Source organism: Giraffa tippelskirchi, chromosome 9, assembly GCF_054371585.1.
Source record: "Giraffa tippelskirchi isolate mGirTip1 chromosome 9, T2T-mGirTip1v1.2.pri, whole genome shotgun sequence".
In the NCBI taxonomy this organism is placed as follows: domain Eukaryota; kingdom Metazoa; phylum Chordata; class Mammalia; order Artiodactyla; family Giraffidae; genus Giraffa; species Giraffa tippelskirchi.
The window spans coordinates 31875184-31898457 of NC_137283.1; the positions used below are offsets into that span (position 1 = coordinate 31875184).

General features: G+C 39.6%; 1 protein-coding gene across 3 annotated transcripts in view; it reads right to left on the reverse strand.

Annotated features, from left to right (window-relative positions):
• TAFA1 (TAFA chemokine like family member 1) overlaps positions 1-23274 on the reverse strand; it is a 928543-nt gene that overhangs the window by 317747 nt on the left and 587522 nt on the right. The window lies entirely within an intron of this gene.

Genomic DNA, 23274 nt, shown 5'->3' on the forward strand with positions numbered 1-23274 from the left:
GCCACTAACTTTGTAACTTACAAAGAGTGATTGCAAGCCAATGTTGTTAAAGGTATTGATGGTATTGAAAGAATGAGTTGTGGCGAGTGGAGTATCGACCACTGAAGAGAGTGACGGACAATTACAGTCCCAGTCCAACAGCAGTGTCATAAAGGTCACTGCTGAAAGATGTCTCAGTTCCTCCTTTGAAAAGTCTTGTGATGTTTGATTACCATTCTTTTCCCTCTCCATTATTCTGTTTTCTCAAGTGGTTCTATCAGTATCTCAGTGACAGCAAATAGCATTATCCAGCAGATGGTTACCATATCATTTATGTTATTAGCATTTTGTGATTTTTACACCCTGCATAGGAAGCTTTGTAAAATGAGATTTTTGGGACACTCAGAATGCTATGCAACACAGCAACTAGCACATTATTTAAAATGCAAAAACTACAGTTGTACATTATTAAGATTACAGATTAAAATTCTCTCCGAGTCAAGGAATGAAGAAAGCTATGGTTCTCTAGGTGGTGTTCATTTCCCCACTGTAGCATGTACCAGTAATGAACAACATGTGTTATACTTGCAAGCCTAGCTAATATTCAGGAATACAACCCATGTGCAAAGCCCATATTACGAGTTAATGTTACATGAAAAAACTATCACCCCGGCATTTCTATGCTTTTGTGATATTTCTTTCTGAAATGGAAAAATTCCTATTAAGTGTACTGAATGAACTTTCAAAAAGGAGGAAATTTTTTTTTCTTCTCTGATTTCCTAAATGTGTTGGTTATGTATTCTTATGTCTTTACCTTTCACCAGATTGTCAGGTCTAGAGAAGTAGGAGCACCTCTGATTCAACTCCTGCTTCAATTTTGCATGGCTCCCAACATTCAGCATAGTCATGTATAATAAATGGTCGATGCAAATACAAGTGTCTTGATAAATTGGATGGTTTGGAGAGGGACCAGATGCATCCAAGAAAGAACACCTACCTAGGCATCATCATCTATGACATGTAACCTAGTGGCTCAAACACTTACCTGTGCCCCAGAACTGACAAAAGGAAATGAGGCTCCCAGGCCCCACTTCAAAATTCTTGAATCAGAATTTCTCATTGAAGGGCCCTGGAATCTAAATTTCAATATAAGTTTCTAAGTTATATATTTTGTAGCCAGTTTGGTTCTGGTTTGTAGAGTCATATTTAGGACTCTTTGAGATAAAGGAAGCCCTTTTGTCTTGGTCAGACATAAGCAATTGATTCACCTGATACACCATTTCTGGCAGTGGTCATTGAGGACCTAGATACTCAAAGTTGAGCTATAGAACAGCAGTGTCCCCTGGAAGCTTGTTAGAAAAGCTGAACGGCAGGCTTTGCAGCAAACCTCCTGAATTAAAAAAATCTGCATTTCCTGGAGAAAGAAATGGCAACCCACTCCAGTATTCTTGCCTGGAGAATCCCAAGGACAGAGGAGCCTGGCAGGCTACAATGCATGGGGTTGTTAAGAGTCGGACATGGCCTAGAGTAATGTTAACAGAATGTGACACATAGACAGGTACTATCAACGTTACCTGGCAGGTTGTTTGAAATGCAGAATCTTAGGCTCCATCTCAGACCTAACTGAATGAGAATCTATGAGGGAGGGATCCAAGACTGTGTTTTTCTTAATACTCTTTTTTTTCCCATAAATTTTTCTTTTAAGTTGCACTAGGTCTTCATTGCTGTGCATGATCTGTCTCTAGTTGCTGTGAGTGGGGGCTATTCTTTGTTGCAGTGCGTGGGTTTCTCACTGTAGTGGCTTCTCTTGTTGTGGAACACAGGCTCTTGGGTGCCCAGGCTTCAGCAGTTGCAGCACACAGGCTTAGTAACTGTGGCACAAAGGCCTGTAGCTGTGGCACAAGGGGTTCAGAGCACAGGCTCAGTTGCACTGCAGCATGTAGGATCTTCCTGGACCAGGGATTGAACCCATATCCCTCGCATTGGCAGGCAGATTCTTATCCACTGTACCACTAGGGAAGTCCCGAGACTGTGTTTTAACAAGCTCTCCAGGTGATGGTTAAGTATGGTAAAGTTTGAGACCTATTGGTCTAAAGCCCTGTGTTAAAAAGGGTTACAAAGATAGGCCGGGCTTCCGGCAAACTGATGCATTCATTGGTTCATGATACCTACCCAGGTGCAGAGGGGTAAGTGATAACACTCATGCTACACATACATTATTTCTGCTCTAGACAGAAAACTTGACTCACAGGTATGATGCTTGAAATCAGAATTAGTACTAGGATGAGGAGTGAAAGATGAGCAAACAAAAAATGAAAAAGACTATGGCAGGAAAATTAAAAAAAAAAGATTGAACCTCATGTAGATAAAACAAGTGTAGCATTCTATTAGTAATTGTTGAAGTTGGATGATGAGTAATGAGAATGTATTATACTATTTCTTCTACTTTTGAGTATACATGAAATTTTTCATAATAAAAAGCTGAAAAATAAATGGATCCAGAGATACATTATTGCCTATGTAGTTAGAAAACATTGAAAGATGGATAATATCTATTGCTAATAAAAGTATGAGAAAAGCAAACTCATACACTGATGGTAGGAGTACAAGTAGTTATGACTTTTGGAAGACAATTTGACAGTAAATGCTAGATTGTTTAAAAATGTTTCACATATACTGATCCAGTAACTATTTTTAGAAAGCTTGTCTACAGAAGAACTCAGCCATTTGGGTATGGATACAATACAAAGAGGACGATGGTGGCTTTACTTGTAATAACAAGAAGTAACTTCGAGTCTACATATCTACAAAGATGAAACATGTTTGTAATGAGGTCTATTGTACAATTACTATTTCTAAAGATACATCTAAACATACTGATCTAGAAGACTGCCAATAATATATCACTGAGAAGATAAAAATGTCTATCATGCTTTTTAGTGGGAAGAAAATCTCCTAATGTTTATGCGTATGGCTCTCTTTGTATGTACACAGGTAAGTATCTGGAAGTCTAACACTGAACAGTTAATGGTTACTTGGGGGAGGATTACAGTTAATGGTTACTTGGGGGAGGAGTATGTCTATTTTGAGGGGGAAGTCTATTGTTTTCAATTTTGTATAATTTTGCACTATTATCCTTTTTGTATCTTGGTCCATATGACAGTGTTCCTGCCAATGAGATATAAATGGGTGTCACAGGGAAAGCTCTTTTAAGTTTTGAGAAAGCTGGTTGATAGGACCAAATTCAAGAGGCCCCTACAGTTTGTTCTTTGCCCTTCCCCCTCCTTATAGCTTGGAAACTAGATGAATACATGAAAAAGAGAAGCTGTTTTGCAAGCACCGGGGTAATGGATCCATGATTTTAGAGATGGCACAATGGAAAACTACAAGGAGCCTAGGTTCCCAAAGCAAGTGTGGAATCAGACCTGAATGGTTTTTTTCCAAGTTCTGTATTATATAAATAAGATACAGCCATTGATTTGTTCATATTCTTTAGACTTCTGTCACTTACAGCCAAACAATTTTCCACCCAAGCATTATTTAACTACCCAGGGATGTAGGTACATCTGGCATAAGTAGAGATCAGATATATAAATACTAATATATGTGCAGATCAGTTTCATCTAAAGAAGTACATCTGGTCCACCATAAATTCTCAGCCTTAGCAAAATGCTGGGTACATAATTTAATGAAAGAGTAAGGGAATCTATAAAAGAGTAATGTACACAGTTATCTCTAGATGGTGAGATTATGGATGATTTTAATTTCCTTTTGTATACTTCCCTGTATTTTCTGAATATTTAAAATCAGGAAAAAAATCAAAGCTATTCTTAAAAATTATTAAAGCTGTGTAAGCAAGCTGTGTGGTAGGGCTTAATGATAAACTGAAACTGTGTTATTCATAGATTTCAACATTGCAAATTGAACCTTTCCCCATATCCCTCCCTCCACTGAAAAAAATAGAATGAGATCCTGATAAAGCTCGATATATAAGATGAGCGTTTGTCTGTTCCCCCATCAGGATGATAGAGGAGTTTTACTTTACAATTATATTACATATTTATAAAGAAAAATTTTGAAAATGGTTTCTTTTACATTGATGGATGTCTGAACACTCACCATAAGAAATAATAAAAAATTAAGCATCTTTGTTTTCTGCTGCTACAAATGAATGTATGATGTACAGTATTTCAATTCAGGGGGCACATTTATCATACCTCTCTATAAAACTTTGCCGATAAATCAACTGAAACCCCTCTGGGTGGTGCAACAATTTTTGCAACATTTTTTAAAGCATCATGGCATGAATACTTTTATACTAGTGGTCTCCTCTGGGCCATAAGGCAGTATCTAGAGACATTTGGGGTTGCTGCCACTGAGGGGATGATACTGGTAACTCATGGGCAGGGGGCAATAATGCTGCTAAACAATACACAGGATAACTCCCATGACACAGAGTTATTCAGTCCAAAATGTTCACAGTACTGAGGCTGAGAATATATATGTGTGTGCGTGTATACATATGTGTGTGTGTATGTATGTATTATATATATATATATACACGTGTGTGTGTGAGTGTGAGAGTGTGTGTGTGTGTGTGCGCGCGCACACTAAGTTGCTTCAGTTGTGTCTGACTCTTTGTGATCTATGGAGCATAGCCCTCCAGGCTCCTCTGCCCATGGGATTCTCCAGGTAAGAATACTGGAATGAGTTGCCATGCCCTTCTCCAGGGGATCTTCGTAACCCAGGGATTGAACTCAGGTCTCTTTACCACTAGCACCACCTGGGAAGCCCCATAAATGAATAAAATAAATACACACACACACACATACATATATACATATACATACACATAGATTCCCTATCTTGTTATTTAGGCTGTATCTACTGATATGAGTAATTTGACTGCTTCAACTTCTGGATTTCTTATTGGGTTATTAAATCACTAATTAGCTTTCAACACTGAAAGTGTTTTCTTTCCCAGTCTTAGAATCCCAACACTAGACATTTGACCACTTTTTCTTAGAGATCCCTTCACACAACAAATTTTTACTCAGTGTCTAATAAGGACTAGCCAGTGGCCAGACAGTGAGTGTACAGATGTAAGTGAGCAGACATGGCCAATGCCCACATATTTACCATGCCGAGAGAGAGAAAATACTCCTAAATCCTGGAGGGCAGGGACCCAGATAGGGGATGGCATTTGAAGGTAGTGACATGAACTCTGGATGTGGACTCAGGGCCCAGATCCAAATTCCGATTAGCCATTTCCTCATTTCTGTTTATTAACACATAGCCCAGTCCTGCTTCCTTGGTGTCTGCCCTGTTTACTCATCTGCTTGCATTACCCTTTCTTCAAATCTCTCCTCTATTGGCTCTTTTGTGCCATTCAGGTCTCTACTCAAATGTCTCCCCCTCAAAGAGGTCATTCCTGTTCATCCTAGCTATTGTCTCTTGTAAGCTTTCTCTCTCTGTCCCACCAGCCTGTTTCATACTCTTAATCTACAATCATCTTGCTTCCTTGTTTAGTGTTTGTCTCTTCAACAATGACTTTTGGAAAAACGTGTCCTGATCCTTCAAGGCCCTGGAAGATGTAAGGTCTGAGGATGTGAGTGGTCTTACCTGAAGCTCCCCTGCCCTCCCTCTCTCTCCTTTTCAGTCACACTGGTCTTGTTCAGCTTCTTCATCAGGACATGCAGTCTCTGATCCTTTGGAAGTGTCTCCGCTCCTAAAACTCTCTCCTCATTTTCTGACTAGTAACCATTCATCCTTCAGCAATTGTCGTTAAGCATGATTTCTTCCACTATCCACAAAGATTGCCCTCTGCATTGCTCCCAAACATTCCTTACTGCATTTTAATTGTTGGCCTCCTTGCCTGCCTTCTCTTGTGACTAGAAGCCCAAAGAAGGCAGAGCCTTTGTCTTCTGGTCTACTCTTGCCACCCCAATGCCCACCCTGATTCCTTCCTTATGATACATGCTCCACAAATATTTACTGCTTAAATTACTCCATCCTGCAGATCTGAAACTGATTTTTAAAAATAAAAGCTAATAAAACATTAAGTAACTTTTATTTTGTTTTTCTCAAGAAATACTAACTTTATAAACCCACCTCTACTGTGCTTCTGCAAACTGCATGTGAACTAAATATTAATTTTCCAGCAACAACAAAAATGCAAACAAGGTCCTTAGCTAACGGAAGATCTTCTAGAGAGTATAACTAAACAAGAGAGAGAGAAAGAGGGCATGTATACATAGTCATAATCTAATTAAATTGGAGAAGAAGCACATAATTGAACTTCTGATTAAGACTAGGAACACACACACACACACAAACACCCTCAACATACATACAGAAACACTCACACAGTTTTATGTGAAAAAATCATGCAAACACCAAAATTTTCACTACGTTTTTGAGGTTTGATGATTAATGGGTGGAGTAAACTATATGTTCCCTCAAAGTCCTCCCAGTGGAAAATATCACTTCCCACAGCAATCCAGGCAAACGTCTGCAGTAGCCAAATCAGGACAAGTCTTATCCTTGAGGTATTAGTTGCAGAACGATTTTTGCAAAGCACACTGAGAAGCTCCTATTGATCTGCCGACAAGTGTTTGAATCTGCAGGCAGAAATGAACTTTGGCTTTTTCTTGAATGTATTGGCATCCCATACTGTTTTGCTCTTCTATTAATTTACCATTTTTATCTGAACACTGGAAAGAGAAATGTTGGAGGAGTTTTGGAGAACTTTCTCTTTTGAATCCCTCATTTTATGAAACTTTCACCATAGCTCTTTTTCATCTTTTGCACTTCTTCAAGAAAAGCATCACCCTAAACACCATGAATTGACATTTAACATTCATAATCTGGACATATGAAACTTACAGTCTGAATTTGGAAGTGGAAATTCATTTGTGGACCTGAGGGAACCATTGTGAAGTCATTCCGAGTGTAACAGAGAATACAGCACCATTTTAAGGGTGGCCAACTTCTCCAGCTCTCAATAAGACATACACTAATTTCTTACACCTTTGGCTGGTCAATATTCTCATGTTTCTGCCTTAGGGGGATGGCTGAGAACTGGTCAGAGCAAATCACTGAGTCCTACTAAAATCAAATGGATTTTATGGACAGGTTGGTCTGGCTTAGAATATTTGTGAGCTGGAACCAAATGCTGATCCAGAAGAGTCCTTAGAGACTGCTTTCTATGTGCTTACCTTACAGTGAAACGGAGTCACAGAGACGAAAAGAAATTAAGTCAAATTAACACAGATAGAGGTAAGGTGGAAACACTTCTTTCTTTGCATTGTACTGTCACCATCTGACATGGCTCACTAACCTCTCTTCTCTGGATTTCTCTGATAGCTTTCTAACTGGTTTCCCTGTTTCCATTTTTTAATATCCCCCTGTGTTTCTCTACAGTAGCAAGAGTGGTTTTAAATTATATTTTTAACCATTCTAATTTCTTTCAACAGTGTTTCAATGCACAAATAAAACAATGGAAGGTCTTGGCAACACCACAAGTTCATTGATCTGGCTCCTTCCTTTCTCCAATCACAAAACATATTACTTTCTCTCCCCAACCAATTATGCTCCAGCCAGGCTTTTTGTTCAATTCTTCAATTATATACTTATCTTTCTTAGCCCAAGGCCTTTGCACTTGCTTTCCCCTTTGTTGGAATGCTCTTCTTTCCCTCCTTTGCATGTTTGGATTCCTTTTACTTTATATCTTAGCTTAAGTGTCACCTCCTTTTAGAGAGCTTGCTAAATGATAACAAGGCTGCCTCCCATTGGTAATATTTTTGTTTCTCTTGTTTACTTTCTTTTCTTCCAACTTGTGACATGATTTATAAATGTATTTTCTGTTACATATTTTTACCCCCTCCTCCCAGTTAAAATATAAGTCCTGTGCTTATCATGGAGTGAGGGATGCAGAGGCCCTCAGTTTACTTTTATAGAATAAAGGAATGAATGTGAGTTGAATTCAAAGCTCTGGCCCCCCCATGTCCCACTGTATGAATGTGAATGTATTAAAAGAAACGTATTTATAATATTTCAGCAGTTTCAGTCACTATTAAATCATTGCTTAGACTAACATAAAAGTTAGCTCTATTTCGAAAACATTCAGTATGTTATTACAATGCTCAAAAACTAAACGTATCAAAATGTTCTACTGAGAATTTTAGACTTGTAAAGTCTGAGAGGATCCTAGAACATTGTATTTGAATCTCTCATTTCATAGATGAGGAAATTACAGCCCAAAGAGATGAATTATAAGTATCACAAAATTTTAATACTCTCTTAATCTAACACTGACTGATTTTTTTAAATCCAGTCAGTTTCTGAAAAAATAGACTAAAATTACTATTTTACCTAATGTGCAATGAACTATTATAGACCACTTGTCGCTTCTCATGTACTAAGTGCCACACGAGAGACAAGACAAGACATGCACGTGTGCTTAGTCGTGTCCAACTCTGAGTGACCGCATGGACAGTAGCCCACCAGGTTCCTCTGTTCACCGGATTTTGCAGGCAAGAATATTGGAATGAGTTGCCATTTCCTGCTCCAGGGGATATTCCCAGATCAGGGACTGAACCCACGTCTCCTGTGTCTCCTACATTGTAGGTGGATTCCTTGCTGCTTGACCCATTGCAAGGAGTTGCCACATGCATGCATGCTAAGTCACTTCAGTGGAGTCTAACACTTTGTGACTCTATGGACTGTAGCCTGCCAGGCCCCTCTGTCTATGGGATTCTCCAGGCAAGAATACCAGAGTGGGTTGCCATTTCTTCCTCCAGGGGATCCTCACCCATTAACAACTGTTTGTGACTACATAATATGCCAGGCCTGGGGTAGTAGGTTTTATCCTTTTTATCCTCACAATCCCCTTTGCTTAGGATAGCTTGATTACAGTCATTAAAGAGATGAGGAAACCTATCATTAGTAGGTTGAGCAGGCCACCCAGGTGAGAAAGGCAAATTGGTACCAAAGACAATGGTTTTAAGCTCCCTGCTCTCTGCCTCCCTGAATGGTGTTCCAATGGTGCATAGGAGCTGATGTGCTTTACCAGAGTACTGTGCTTTATTATGAAAGAGCAGCTTGTCACCTGGTGAGAATAAGGCTCTTTTTATGTAAAGTGATTTTTATCTTTGGCAGAAAGAAACTCTAGTACAAAATCATATTTCACTCTGCTCAGAGCTCAGATCTCCTCATACATCTCCGTAAGTCAATAGAATTGGGGAAAGAGTATTTTCCCAGAGCACCTATTTATAGTTACATAGTGAAAATCGCTATATACTTGAAAATCACTTAACCACATTTCAATCATTTGAGTAAAATCCTCTGGCTGGCATCACATCCCCATTTCTGAGGTGAATAAGTTTATTGTATACATTAAATAAGCGTGCGCGTGTGTGTGTATGGGCCTCCCTGTTGGCTCAGATGGTAAAGAATTTGCCTGCAATGCAGGAGACCTGGATTCAGTCCTTGAGTTGGGAAGATCATGGGGTTGCAAAGAGGCAGATATGACTGAACTCTAACACTTACTTATATTTGTGTATATATATATATATATATACTTATTATATATACTATATATACAAGTATGTATACTTATATATACACTTACTATATATACTATATATATATATATATACTTGCTATATATATATACACACACACACACACACATATATAAGCTTCCCTGATGGCTCAGATGGTAAAGAATCTGCCTGCAATGCAGGAGACATGGTTTTGATCCCTGGGTTGGGAAGATCCCCTGGAGGAAGGCATGGCAACCCACTCCAGTATTCTTGCCTGGAGAATACCCATGGACAGAGGAGCCTGCCGGGCTATATATAGTCTATGTGGTTGCGAAGAGTCAGACACGACTGAGCAACAAAGCGTGCACATGTGCGTGCGCGCACACACACATATATAAATATAAATATATATACACACACACATGTAAGTGTGTGAGTAAACCCTGATATTGAATTGACAGACAAAATACAGGTAGCTGTTACCCAAATATTTCCCCCATGCTCAGCACCTGAACTTTAACCCTTTGCAAACTGTAAAGTATTTGTTAATGACAGCTTGTTTGTGATAGGTATCAGAAAATGATACTTATTCTCTTTATTGAAAAGCCTTTCAATCTCTCTCTTTTTGTGTGTGTGTGTGTGCATGTTTCTTTTGGAATCTCTCTCCCTTGACCAAGTTCTTTAAAGGAATTTATCACTTTGACTTACGTGTGGATCTTGGAAATCAGTTGTGTTTCCTACCCCACAATTCATTCATTCATTCTTTCTTCCTCCCTTTTTTTTTTGGAGACAATAGCCCAGTTTTACTGGGAAAACAATCTTTGTCCCATTCTTAGTGACGTGCTTTATGTGACCAAGCTCTGGACAGTTAGAGGGAAATAATTTCATATCCTGAACCACATAATTCATTCAGAGACGAGCCTGTGACAAAGCCAAGCTTGGGCTTCTATGGGTCCTCTTGGGAATCAGGAGTTCTGTGATTCATTGGAATTTTACGACCTCATGGGAAACAGATCTTGACTGGCTAATGGCCATCCTTGCCACTGTGTGGAGAGATCATTTTGGAAACTGAAACCAAGGCAAGAGATGGAGAAGCTGGGGGAGAGAGAGAGAGAGAGATATGAGAGGTGTGTGTGTTTGTGTGTGTGTGGTATGGGTGGAACATGACACTGTTTAATTCCTTTCAACCTGCTGTCCAAATAGGCTGCATTCTTGTAAACTTACTTTTTAACCACAACAAACTCTACCTCCTTCTTTTTACCTTTTTTGTTTTTTTGGCTTTAGCAGTTTTGTTTGCTTGGGTTTCTATCATTTTCAACAAAAACTCTTGATTAATACAGATTGAGAAACAATATTTTAAAGACATTTTCAATAGAAATAATAAATTCTGTTATTTTTCCCCCTCTGTGAGCTCATTTTCTAAAAAGCTATACATGCTAAATGGCTCCCATGTGCTTCCCTAATAAATTTTAAATTATTAAAATTTGTTTAATCCATAATATGTCCTATAATTGCTGATAAATTAGCCTACCATAGTTTCCAAGAAATGAAGTTATTTTTGACCTTCCTTCTGATGCCTTTATCTAAAGGATCAGCTCTGATGATGGAACCTTCAGGAGAAGAGGGAAGCTATTTTTGAGAAATCCTTTTGATAGTCTCAGGTTCTACCTTTGTACTTGATCCACAGATAACCCGGTCTTCTTGATAAAACCTTTATATCTATGTTAAGCAAATTCCAAATATTTGTACTCACAAGTAATCGATCATGCACAAGCATCAAGAGACTTAGGAAAACATTGAGAATTGTCAAGCTTTTGGTCCATATAAGGTAACACTGAATATTTTCTAACGCAAAGCAGAATCAACATGAATGATTTTGGAATGTTCTCTAATCATACTGTTGTTATTGTTCAGTCACTAAGTCATGTCTGATTCTTTACAACCCCAGGGACTGCAGCAGGCCGGGCTTCCCTGTCCTTCACCATCTCCTGGAGTTTGATCAAACACATGTCCATTGACTCAGTGATGCTATCCAACCATCTCATCCTCTGCCAGCCTCTTCCCCTACTGCCTTCAGTCTTTCCCAGCATCAGGGTCTTTTCCAATAAGTTGTCTCTTCACATCAGGTGGCCAATGTGTTGGAGCTAATTATCTTACTAGACACAAAATATACTAATTGTGACAAAAGTCACTTCAAAATATTAACAATGTGCATTTCTGTTTTCTGATGATTGCTAACCCTTCACTGAAGGCCATTCACAACCTTATTAGGAAATTACTACTTTCATCCTCATTGTAAATAAGGACATAGAGAGATTAGATAAGAAAGTGATGACTAGAGATTCAAATCCCCTTCTGCCTGAATCTAGAGGTCTCAGCCACCTAAGTTCTGCAGCACAGCAGAAGGAAAGGACACAACCCATCTTTGTGGGTCCTTGCAGCCTGTCCTCAGCACTGGAAAAAGGAGGCACAGATTTGCCAGGTTGGTGTGAGAATTCTTCCACTAGATGAAAATGTAAGCAATGGGTTCCAGCACAGTATTTGATTGGCTTAAAATTGGTTATCTCTAACAGAAGTAGGCAGAGCTAGTGGTAAAGAACCAGCTTGCCACTGCAGGAGACGTAAGAGGTGTGGGTTCGATCCCTGGGTTGGGAAGATCTCCTGGAGGAGGACATGGCAAGCTACTCCAGTATTCTTGCCTGGAGAAATCCATGGACAGAGGAGCCTGGCATGGGGTTGCAAAGAGTCAGATATGGCTGAAGCAACTTAGCATGCATGCACAATAGAACTAGAAATGAGCAGACCATTGTCTTGAAATGTCTCAAAGTGTAGTGCCAGATATCATCATCATCATTGCTTTCTAAAAGACTATGGATAAAAAGGCAGACTATTCAGGACCCATTCTAGACCTATTGCATCAGAATCTACTGTACAATGAGATCCCCAACAACACAAGATGAGTCTTCCAACAACACAAGAGAAGACTCTACACATGGACATCACCAGATGGTCAACACCAAAATCAGATTGATTATATTTGCAGCCAAAGATGGAGAAGCTCTATACAGTCAGCAAAAACAAGGCAGGGAGCTGACTGTGGCTCAGATCATGAACACCTTATTGCAAATTCAGACTTAAATTGAAGAAAGGAGGGAAAACCACTAGACCATTCAGAAGTGACCTAAATCAAATCCCTTACAATTATACACTGGAAGTGACAAATAGATTCAAGAGATTAGATCTGATAGACAGAGTGCCTGATGAACTATGGATGGAGGTTCATGACATTGTACAGGAAGCAGTGATCAAGACCATCCCCAAGAAAAAGAAATGCAAAAAGGCAAAATGGTTGTCTGAGGAGGCCTAACAGATAGCTGAGAAAAGAAGAGAAGCTAATGGCAAAAGAAAAAAGGAAAGATATACCCATCTGAATTCAGAGTTCCAAAGAATAGCAAGGAGACATAAGAAAGCCTTCCTTGGTGATCAATGCAAAGAAATAGAGGAGAATAATAGAATGGGAAATTCTAGAGATCTCTTCAAGATCTCTAGATCAATTAGAGATATCAAGGGAAATTTTCATGCAAAGATGGGCTCAATAAAGGACAGAAATGGTATGGACCTAACAGAAGCAGAAGATATAAGAAGAGGTGCCAAAAATACACAGAAGAACTATACAAAAAAGATCTTCACGACTCAGATAACCACAATGGTGTGATCATTGACTTAGAGCCAGACATCTTGAATGCAAAGTCAAGTGGGCCTTAGGAAGAATCACTACAAAGTTAGTGGAGGTGATGGAATTCCAGCTGAGCTATTTCAAATCCTAAAAGATGATGCTGTGAAAGTGCTGCACTCAATATGCCAGCAAATTTGGAAAACTCAGCAGTGGCCCCATGACTGGAACAGGTCAGTTTTCATTACAATCCCAAAGAAAAGCAATGTCAAAGAATGCTCAAACTACCGCACAACTGCACTCATCTCACACACTATTAAAGTAATGCTCAAAATTCTCCAAACAAGGCTTGAACAGTATGTGAACTGTTAACTTCCAGATGTTCAAGCTGGATTTATAAAAGGCAGAGGAACCAGAGATCAAATTGCAAATATCCACTGGATCATTAAAAAAGCAAGAAAGTTCCAGAAAAAGATCTACTTCTGCTTTATTGACCACATCAAAGCCTTTGACTGTGTGGTTCACAAAAAAAACTGTGGAAAATTCTTCCACCAGACCACCTTACCTGCCTCTTGAGAAATCTGTATGCAGGTCAGGAAGCAACAGTTAGAACTGGACATGGAACAACACACTGGTTCCAAATTGGGAAAGGAGTACGTCAAGACTGTATATTGTCACCCTGCTTATTTAACTTATATGCAGAGTACATCATGCGAAATGCTGGACAGAATGAAGCACAAACTGGAATCAAAATTGCTGAGAGAAATATCAATAACCTCAGATATGCAGATGACACCACCCTTTTGACAGAAAGCGAGGAACTAAAGAGCCTCTTGATGAAAATGAAAGAGGAGAGGGAAAAAGTTGGCTTAAAATTCAACATTCAGAAAACTAAGATCGTGGCATCCAGTCCCATCACTTCATGGCAAATAGATGGGGAAACAGTGGAAACTGGTTGACTTTATTTTTTGGGGCTCCAAAATCACTGCAGATGGTGACTACAGCCATGAAATTAAAAGACACTTACTTCTTGGAAGGAAAGTTATGACCAACCTAGACAGCATATTAAAAAGCAGAGACATTACTTGCAAAGAAAGGTCCATCTACTCAAAGCTATGTTTTTTTCAGTAGTCATGTATGGATGTGAGAGTTGGACTATAAAGAAAGCTGAGCACTGAAGAATTGATGCTTTTGAACTGTGGTGTTGCAGAAGACTCTTGAGAGTCCCTTGGACTGCAAGGAGATCCAATCAGTCCATCCTAAAGGAAATCAGTCCTGAATATTCATTGGAAGGACTGATGCTGAAGCTGAAACTCCAAAACTTTGGCCACCTGATGTGAAGATCTGACTCATTGGAAAAGACCCTGATGCTGGGAAAAATTGAAGGCGGGAGGAGAAGGGGACTACAGAGAATGAGATGGTTGGATGGCCTCACCGACTTGATGGACATGAGTTTGAGTAAGCTCCAGGAGTTGGTGATGGACAGGAAAGACTGGTGTGCTGTAGTCCATGGGGTCGCAAAGAATCGGAGTGACTGAACTAAAGTGAACTGAGACCCCCAGGTGATTCACAGGCTCATTCAAAATGAGAATAGACTTGTCTGGAACATGCGGTCTAAGTGTGGTCCTTGGACCGGTGGCATCAACATAAGTGGGAGACATGAGGAATGTCTTCCTCATTAGAAATGAGGAATAAAGAAAGGGAGAAGGAAGGAAAGGATGGAGGGATGGAGAGAAGGATGGAGGGAGGAAAGAAGGGAGAGAAGGAAGCAGGCAAGGAATTTCCAGGTAAGAAAGGGAAGGAAGGAAGGAAGAAATATCTCCACTGGCTGGCAACTCTCTGATGTAACTGATGTAATGGGATATTGGAATTAATGTTAGTTCAGTCAAGCAAGGCAGCTTAGTGTAATGAGTTAGTGTCAGCCACTCTGAAAGTTTACATCTTTTTTAATTATCATGATTACCCAACTGACTGGTTTCTTTCAAACAGCAGGAAAATTGCAGGGAACAAGTAAGTTTAGGCCCTATAGCATGTTGTAAGGAAAGCAGATTGGAAATGTCAGTCAGTTAAGAAGTGGATATTTTTAAGTTTCTAGAAGAAAACCAAAGGGCTTCCTTTGACCCTTCTCTCCTGGGGTCAGGGTGTCTGGCCTCTACCTCTTCTTCATCCATTCTCTTTTCTATTGCTTTCACCTTTCATTTCCTTCACTGTATTTTCTCCCAGTGGGGAAAAATGATGATAATGCCCATGAAAGAGAGGTCAAATATCACAGGAAGAAAAATACCTCAAGGACTCATATTTAGCTGACAATTGAACTGCCCGCCCACCCCCTCCACTTCTCAGCACCGATAGAGCACTGAATCAGGGGGACAAACATTTTTTGGTCTCTGGTTTGGATCTGCTAACCCTTAAAATGTCACACTTTAGGCAATACATGAAAATATATCTTTCTTCATTGAAACTGAAATGGTGCTCTCTTTCTTATCTTCTTCTATCTTGACCTGGCTTGTCCTTTTTTTTTTTTTTTTACAATATTATTTTTTGGAGCCAAAACTTTAGATATCTTTTCACAATAAGAAGGACTCATAATGGCAGTCAAATACCTAAGAACTTTATTTTTGGAGCTGGTGTTATAAAAGAGAGGGACAGAATGATTCTCAAAATATGCCTCACCTTTTAACACCTTTTCAACAGAGTCTGAAAATTCCAACACAAAGAGCAAATAAAATGCATTGTCTGGACTGCCAATGGCAAGGGACTACAGCTCTTTTAATGTGCTCATGACTATGAGCAACTCCAAAACTAAGTCCTCTTTGCCAGTTCATATCCATAGAGTCATCTAGCAACCTTAATAATATCTGTCAATTGTCTAGCGGAGATTTATCACTTGCTAGTGGTGTTCTCATTGTTGACTACTTATGTGAAGAAAGGAGTCACAGAAAAAGCACTCAGGATTATAAAAGGCAGACTTGAAAAGTTACAGAGACAGAGCAATGTAAGGCTTAGAGCTCCCCACTTCCACCCCTTATATATTAAAATGAAATCTTTCAAACAACATGTGCAGGGTAGAACAAAATGTACAGAACTCAACAGAGCAATCTTGACAGAATCAATCATATTTTCAGGCAGGAACATCCACACACATACACTCTACAAACTCACGTAAGTCAAGGCTGTGATAGAGAGCTTCCCATCCCTAGGTGGGGTCATTCCTGTGACCACCAGGTCCATAGGTGCTAAGATTCCACAGTTGCACTTCAAGGTTTGACTTCATACGTACTTTTCTGGGTAACTTGTATGAGCTACTTGAGGTTTTCAAGCTTGGTTTCCTCAAAGTATGGGTTCAGAAGACTTCACCTACATGTTCTGATGGACCAGTTTACGCCAAGGGGTGGGAATAAATCTGGATAATTGAGAACAGAGACTCAGCTTTGTCTTGCTAAAGTATCCCCTGGGAACGAGGACAATTTGCATGCAGGAAGTCTAACAGTGAAAACTCTATTTCTACTGGAACCCAAAACCCCCTGCTCCTTGGGCAAGATTCACAGGAGAAACTTGAGTACATTAATCCAAGGAAGCCTCTTTTGCTTGACTGAACCCCAAAGTGGATGTGCCTCATTAAATACCAGTTAGGCAGGCCATGTAGCTTCAAATTATGGTAACAAGCCAATTAAAATCACACACTTATTCCTGGGAGCTGGGCAGCATTCCCTGGAGAGGAAGTTTCTGGAAGGCAGAATCACAGCCAAACACAGGCAGCCAGATGCTTTGGCATTCCTTTCCCCACTCTGCACAACCCCATGCATCTGGGAACTGTGCTTTTCCCAGCTCTTGCCAGGGACTCCTCTCTTTGTCTTCTGGAATGTCCCATGCTTCCATTCCATATAAAATAGTTTGCAGCCCTACTAGAAGTGCAATTCTAGAAATGCAGAATTTCAAACTTGAAACAAATCTTGGTAAAGAGAGAATAACAATACTGTATACACCAGAGAGACAAACATTAAGCAAGTTTCTGTTTGTGAAAGCTCCCTATAAACCATAAAAAGCAAACCAAATGTCAGATCATTAATGATGACATCAAAGTGGGACACAGAGTTATCAAACTTAAGGTAACTCTTAGGTTTACTTTAAGGTCAAGACAATAGTTTTATGTCTTATTAAACTCTCAGCTTCACAACTCATGTGATATATGTCTGTTCAATTAAAGACTTTTTGTTTTTTAATATCTCAACCTCATTCTTCTAAGTCAAAGATCAAACTTCCTCCTCCACCAACTGCAGGGACAACTTCAGAGTATAACAGAGTATAAAAGTGTAAATATCAACCTGGCTGTAGATTAAACTGCACTATGTGAAAAAGATGGCATTCCACTTCTGTCTCAATTCAGTCCCAATGCTGACCATTTTTTTAAAATGCTCTCTGTATTGTAGATGCTTTCTTTTCCTGGTAGCTCAGATGCCAAAGAATCTGCCTGCAACGTGGGAGACCTGGGTTTGATCCCTCGGTTGGGAAGATGCCCTGGAGAAGGGAATGGCAACCCACTCCAGTATTCTTGCCTGGAGAATCCCATGGATAGAGGAGCCTTGTGGGTTAAAGTCCATGGGGTCACGAAGAATAGAATGGGACTGAGAGACTAACACTTTGACTTCTTTTCCTTAGGAAGGAAATGTTTGATGGCCTTAAGGGCAGCAGCCAGGCCCATGTAAAAAGAATAAGCACTTGACGACTGTATCTGGGGAGCCTAATCTAAGTATGCTTTCAATTTAGAAACTCAAGATGTTAGCATTCCACTTACTGTCTTATTTTTTTCTTCTCCATATTCACAACTTCTACTTTCAGGTATAAATCCTTTAACATGACACATGAGAGCTGTGAAATATCCTGGAGAAAAAGAGCCCAGTTCTACTCAGGCCTGGCACTTTCTTTACCCATGATGCAGTCATGCAGACTAGACCTTTCTAGAGGGCAGAATTAGCCTCCCTGGCACTCGGCAGTGCTCATAGGCCATGGGAATGAAGGGACTTGGGTGTTAGGCGCTAGTTCCTTAACAAGCCTTGCAGAGACTCTCCTTCATACTGGCTACAAAGCTATACTTTTCCGTTCACGTGCTCTTTCTCAGGTCTGGAGATGAACTCAGTTAGTTCAAGCTTCACATTGCATCTCTGTCCTAGAAAACTTCCTCTCCCTAGAGGGAGAGATCAAAACATCTTTCAGAGACTTCAGAATTCATAGAAATTCCCACTGGGGCTGTAAACTGTGACGTGGCCAAAAAGTCAATTGGCTTGTCCTGATAGGATGCTGGGTGGCTGTGCATAATCATCTTTAATTAAGGGATGGGTTGCTCTTGATGATGGCGAGTCATTTTCACATGAAAGGACCTCTCAAATTAGGTTGATGTTGAAAGCAGCAGGGCCAGGGCCCCTTTGGAATACACAGTGAGAATGCCATGGTTAGAATTCCTATCAAGAAATGATTAAGACAAGGAAAATGAAATCAACACATGTTAATAATGACTGAGGAAAATTAAACAGAGATCTAAGTGATCAGAGCCTCAGAAAGGGTTTTTGATGCTGCTAAGTCACTTCAGTCGTGTCCAACTCTGTGCGACCCCATAGACGGCAGCCCACCAGGCTCCGCCGTCCCTAGGATTCTCCAGGCAAGAATATTGGAGTGGGGTTGCCATTTTCTTCTTCTCTTTTGATGAGACTCTTTTAAAAAGAGGTTCCAAGTTCAACAGAACTACAATGAGATGAAAATCAAAATTGGGACGACATAAATTATCCTAAATTGAACACAATTCTTGTATTGCCAGCTAAACAGCATGTTAATTTCTTACTTCAATATTCTATAAAAAATGCCCCAATTTTGTGTACATTTTCATATAAATATGTTAACTTTATATGGAGGGACATATGCTATTATAGCAGATTTTAGTAATTATCAAACTCAGCATCATTTTTCCCAGCATTATTGACATATAATTGACAAATAAAATGGTAAGATATTTAAAATGTACAGCATGATTTGATATATGTATAAATTGTGAAAGGACTCTCTCATCAAGTTATGTAACACATCCATCATTGTAAATATTTCTCTCTTTTTGTGCGTGTAAGAGAATATTTAAGTTCTAATTTCTCAGCACATTTCAAGTACACAATACAGTGTTATCACCTATAGTCTCCATGCTATATGGTAGATCCTCAGATGTTATTAATAACCTGCAGATTCCAGCTCAGTGACTGTGGGTTGAGCCTGGAGTTTTTTAATTTCCAGAAAGCTCTCAGGTGCTGCTGTTGGACTCCGTACTGCAAGTGGAATGGACAGATGCTAGGGTATCTTTGATAATATCTTCAGCAAAACATGCCCTACATGATGCTGGAGGTGAAGGCTTCCAATGTTAGGCATAAATTTGTATAGTTTTTATATGATTTCAAAACCACATCAGCAGCAGCTGGCTTTTCTTGTGCCTTAGCATTAACTTTACCTGATATTTTAATTTGAAAATATTCCTTGAATAGGTGGATTCACCATGACAGCCACTCTTAAACAAAATGACTAAAGTTATATAACAGTTTCTTAGTATTCTGAAAAAAGTATTTTAAAGGAAGTTCTCCAGAGTAAATAGAAAGCTGATTACACATTTGGTGAAAGAGACAGCGAAAGTGGACCATACTTGTAATATTCAAGAGTCAATGCCACCATATGATCTTTGATTAATCAAAACCGACATGTGACAACAACTAAAGTCATGGCAGTGGTAAATAACTAGTGTATACTAACCAGAGGTCACCACTGGTTTCTATTTTAAATACATTTTCTTATATTGGAATAATTTTAGATTTACAGAAATCTACTACAAAGAGCTCTTGTATACCCTTTACTCAGTTTGCTGTAATATTAACATCTTATACTCATTTATCAGAACTAAGAAATTAACTTTTGATAGTAACTAACCTACAGACTTAGTCTGAATTATACCAGTTTTCTCACTTTTGTCCTTTTCTAGGATCACTCAAAATATTTAGTGCCAATGTCTCTTTGCTTTCTTTGGATCTCTGTTTCCCCATCTTCCCAATTTTTTCATGATTTTGAGAGTTTGGAAGAGGTATTTGATAGAATGTCACTCTAACTGGGGTTTTCTGATTTTCCTCATGAGTAAACTGGATTATGAAGTTGGGGGAAGGATATCAAGCAAGTGAAGTGCCTTCCTTATCACACCAACATCATGGGTTACATGATATCAACCCCTTATGGAACTTTATCACTTGGTTAAGGCAGTGTCTTCCAGGTTTATCCGCTATGAACTTACCATTTTTACTGTTTTTTATTTTCCTTTCCTTTCTCTCGTTTGGAAGCAAATCACTAAGCTCAGCCCATAGTCCAGATATTTAGAGAGATCTACCAGCCCTTTCTAAGTCCATTATATTCTCATTTGTAAAATGGGGATTCTCATGGTAATTAACTCAAAAGGTTATTCTGTGGATGAAACAAAATCATGAATATTGGCCTAGTGTTTGACACACAGGAAGCATTCATTTATCCATGCATTCATTGACTCATCATCTACTCATTAACTACCAACCATGTCTGAGGTGTTACCATGGGAGTCAGGATACAGGGTTTAAAAAAGACAGTCTTTGCCCTTATGCGGAGAAGGCAATGGCACCCCACTCCAGTACTCTTGCCTGGAAACTCCCATGGACAGAGGAGGCTGGTAGGCTGCAGTCCATGCGGTTGCTAAGAGTCAGACACGACTGAGTGACTTCACTTTCACTTTTCACTTTCATGCATTGGAGAAGGAAATGGCAACCCACTCCAGTGTTCTTGCCTGGAGAATCCCAGGGACCGGGGAGCCTGGTGGGCTGCCGTCTATGGGGTCGCACAGAGTCGGACACGACTGAAGCGACTTAGCAGCAGCAGCAGCAGCAGCCCTTATGGAGTTAACTGTCTATTGGAGAAGATAGGTGTTTCCAACAAACACATAGGAAAACATAGCACTACATATTGGAATAAATTATACAAAGAAAAAGGTCAGTATGCTATGTCTGAAAATTAGCATTATGATGGGGCAGGCTAGGTTTCAAAGAACTGCTCGCTAAGAAAGTTATGTTTAGTTGTCTGAAGGGTGAGTAGGAAAGAAAATGGGACTGGAAGATGTCCACACAGAACAGCACATGCTCATGTATTGAAGCTGGAAATACTTCAAGGACCAGGGAGAAGGCGAGCAGAGTGAGAGCACTCTTTGTGAAGAGAGGCAAAGCTAGAGAGGGAGGCAGAAACTTGATGCTTCCTATGTATCCAAAGTCCAATTGACATGTGATGCTAAGCAGGGGAATGATGTGACATGGCAGAAAATCATAAGAAATCACACAGGCTGCATTGTAGGAAACAGGGTGGAAAAGGAGATGTAACTTTTGTGGCTAGAACAAAAACTCAGGGGAGAGAAGGTGGCAGCAGAGGGGGAAGTGAATGTACCAGTTGATAAACATAAATATACACCAATCTCTTTCAATCTTCTTTTCCCAAAACACCTAGTATGATTTATGTTATAATTAATCCTCTGGGCTTAAACCCCTACAGTTGAATTTGCTGTCCTCCTGTCCCACAGTTCCCAAATAACATTCTTCACAAAGTCAAGGCTGTCTCCATTAAATTAGACACAAGACTATGTACATTAAACAATTATAAAATCATTTTACAAATAGGATGCTCTACATGACATCCTTATCTCTTAGACACTTGAGACTTTCAACAAGAGTGCTACTCATCATCTCAACAAAGCAATTATTCTCCCCAAAAGACAGTAACAGCACATAAATAACACCACAGAGCAAGCCCTATTTTAAATGTGACTTTATACTACCATGTGAAGAGATAGGTACAATTATTATCCCCACTTTACGGAAGTGTAGACACAATCATGCTGCTAAGTCACTTCAGTCATGTCCGACTCTGTGCGACCCCATAGATGGCAGCCCACCAGGCTCCGCCGTCCCTGGGATTCTCCAGGCAAGAATACTGGAGTGGGTTGCCATTTCCTTCTCCAGCGCATGAAAGGGAAAAGTGAAAGTGAAGTCACTCAGTCGCGGCCGACTCTTAGCGACCCCATGGACTGTAGCCTATCAGGCTCCTCCATCCATGGGATTTTCCAGGCAAGAGTACTGGAGTGGGGTGCCATTGCCTTCTCCAGACACAACCATGGGAAGGAACTTAATCAATGTCTTGATCTCACAGCCAGTCTATTTGCTCTGAACCAGTATGATGTATCTCAGTGCTAATGGAATTTTAGTTTAAGAGAAACCCTGGTATTTCTCTGTGGCTAAAGGGAGATATTTTGAGGCGACAAAGTTTATTTAGAAAATGTGGAAACTGTTTAGTCAGTGAGCAGTATTACCTCCTGCCAGAAGTCATCCCTAGACTAAAAATTATTTTATTCAACTCCACACCTGAAAGGATTGTTGTAATATTCCAACTTAAAAGCAGTAGGAGTAGCCATCTGGCCTGATTTTAAACTATAATATTTGGAAAATGTTTTAATGCCATTTTGTGGCTTTGATAAATAGTATGTATTGTAGCAGAGATAGGGTTCTGAAAGAGAGCCATATTAGTAAATAATGTCATTTACAAAGTGATTCGTTAGACCCTTCTCTGGTAATTAAAAATATATTTGGTGAAACTGAAATCTCCATTTTTTTAAACAGATTTAACTGCTGTTGTCAGCCAGAGAAAATGAACTAGTGTTTCAATTTCTATCAGCCTGCCTGCAGCCAATTACTCTGCAGACGTATTAGACAAACACAAATCCCATGAAGCTCAGGAAACCTTAAAGAAGTCATTATCCCTCACAAAACAAACTATAAAAATCTCTAGCATGGGTTTTCCATTTCTGTAGTGATTTCCTGTGCTGTGGCCATTGATTCTAGTAACCTCTAAATGGACCTATAGACAACAGTTAGCTTACGATACCAGAAGTAAAGTAGGATATACAGGGTTCTTTCCAACTGGTATCACATTTAAGAAATACTAGTGACTGCTGATTACACTTCAAGACCTTGAAGTCCTCAATTCACAGTT